The sequence below is a fragment of the Mus caroli genome, unplaced genomic scaffold, assembly GCF_978045245.1.
Source record: "Mus caroli unplaced genomic scaffold, Mus_caroli_1 scaffold_11, whole genome shotgun sequence".
Taxonomy (NCBI): domain Eukaryota; kingdom Metazoa; phylum Chordata; class Mammalia; order Rodentia; family Muridae; genus Mus; species Mus caroli.
Window position 1 is genome coordinate 71605193 of NW_028227266.1, and position 2283 is coordinate 71607475.

Consider the following 2283-nt stretch of genomic DNA (forward strand, 5'->3'; position numbering starts at 1 on the left):
GAGCTTCGTTTCTGTAATGTAGAGAGGTTTTGTGTGCATGTACAGTTGTGCTGTTTTATGCTTTCCTAATTTAAAAAGTTGAAAATCAACCAGACCCACAGAGCTCATTTGTAAATAATAGTCTGGAAAGTCAATATGAGATGGTTAGATTCTTAGGGAAGCCCATGAAGGCTTAAAACTCTTTTAAATGACACATTAGTGTAAGAGAGAAAGCGGCGGCCTTCCGTGCTCCTGGTGTGCTGATGAAGTTGACTGGCATGGGCGGTTCCTACTTGCCCTCTTAGCTTCTGCTGTAGAGGGAAGTTTGTCTTCTCTCCTCCAGGATGCTCCAACTATCCAGCTTTCCTCTGATCAGAAGTTATTTTGTGAGCTATGGATGTGGCTCAGATAGTGAATTGCTTGCCTGGCATGCATGAAATCTGGATTCCATCCCCAGGACCATGAAAAAAATGGGCCACGGTGGTTGGTAGCCACCTGTAATCCCAACACTTGGCAGATGGAAGCCAGAGAATCAGAAACTCAGCACCATCCTCAGCTGTGGAACAAGTTTGAGGCTAGCCTGGGGTACATAAGACTAACTCAGAAAGTGGGGCGAGGGAGAAAGAAAGAAAAGCAATGACTTTGTCCTGTGGTGTTGGGTGTCTAGGTTTTAAGAGAAGAGCATTTTCTGCCGGGATACAAATGAAGATAGTCGTGACATTATGTTACCTTTTTCAAAGAGTCTTTGGAATCTTTAACACCTAACATTTCCGACAATGTGGCTGCATCCCAGGTCCCACAGGAAGCAGTACTTTTTGCAGACCAGCTGCCCTGTCTTTGGACCACTTCCTTCAGACTGTCTGGACTTTTCGTAGCTTCCCTGTGCTCTGAGGTTCCCTACTCATCCCCAGATTTCAGTAACTTTCTCTCGCTCTCTCTCCTCTTACTCAGGAGAGCAGTATAAGATTGCATCTGCATTTACCGATTCTTGGTGGTTCTGACATAGGACTTTGGAGGTACTGGAGCCCAGAGGCCAGGAAGAGCCCTCTCGACTCCCAAATCAGATGGTCAAAGAGAGATGGAAGAAGGAAGTTATGTATAAGGCAGAACCTCAACACATCGGACACTTGCCTGTGTGCCATTCAAAACTCAATACAAACCACGGGTGGGAAACCTGGCCTGTGTCCAGTTTTACCAGTAACACATTACGTGCAGTTATATCAAACAGTTCTGCAAGTACCTGTACCTTTCTTGTTCTGTGGACATGTACGTGGTATTGCTTGTTAGTTAAAATGTTATCTTTTATTAAAAAAAAAAAGAGTCCTGCTTCTTATCATGATGTCTGTGACTTGAGCAGTTGTTTCATATTAAAACTGTCTCTTTCCCATGTACTGTTGTCATACGCCTCTTCTGGGGATATCAGTTAAGTGCTTTTATACAACCCCAAGTGTGTTCCACATTGGTGACATGTATTTTGGCAGTAGGTTGTCCTTTTGTTCTTAGTGTGTGTCTTAAGTCATACATGCACCAGTGCTGTGGTCTGTGGCAAAATTACTGTAATTCAAATTGGAAAATAAAAAGTTTCCAGACTTTGTCCAACCTTTATTCCCATGACAAAGGAAATGACTGTGTAATTCTGATGATTTTGTCTGCTGGTACGTTTTAAGGTATTCTAGGAGGTAACGGAAACATCCGTATTTATGGGTTAGTTTGTAATGGCTCTGATGTCTTTGGGGATTAAAATTTGGTGTTAGCTCATGGCGTTCATAATACATAAATACATCTAAGAGTAGTGTAATTAGTGAATCTCAGTGTTTAGTACCTGAACCGGGAGGCTCTGGAGTTGGAGACCATCCTGGGCTGCTTAGCAAGACTGTCTCAAGAAGAAAAGAGCCTATCTACCTGCAGATATGATTTCTAAGGAATTCCCTCAGCTGACACACACAGATGACTCCTAACTGGAAGCAATATTCATTGTACTATAAGCAAAAGAATGGTTCTTTATTAATAAAGAACTTATTGAGAAAAGACAATGATTAATAAAATGATTCTCGCTTATTTAGAATTTGTGACCATGCACACACATAGGATGTCCTATTCGTTTGTGCTGTATGATGACTGGTGTGGTGTTGAAATGCATGATCGTGATTTTAAAAATATTTAACCAGCGAAGCACATTTTCATCTTTTATTTTTGAGGTATTTATTTAAGAACACTAGTTTAAAAACATTCTTTGATGGAATTGGAGGAATGATCCAGCCCTTAAGAGGGCTTGCTGCTCTTCCAGAAAATCAAGTTCAGTTC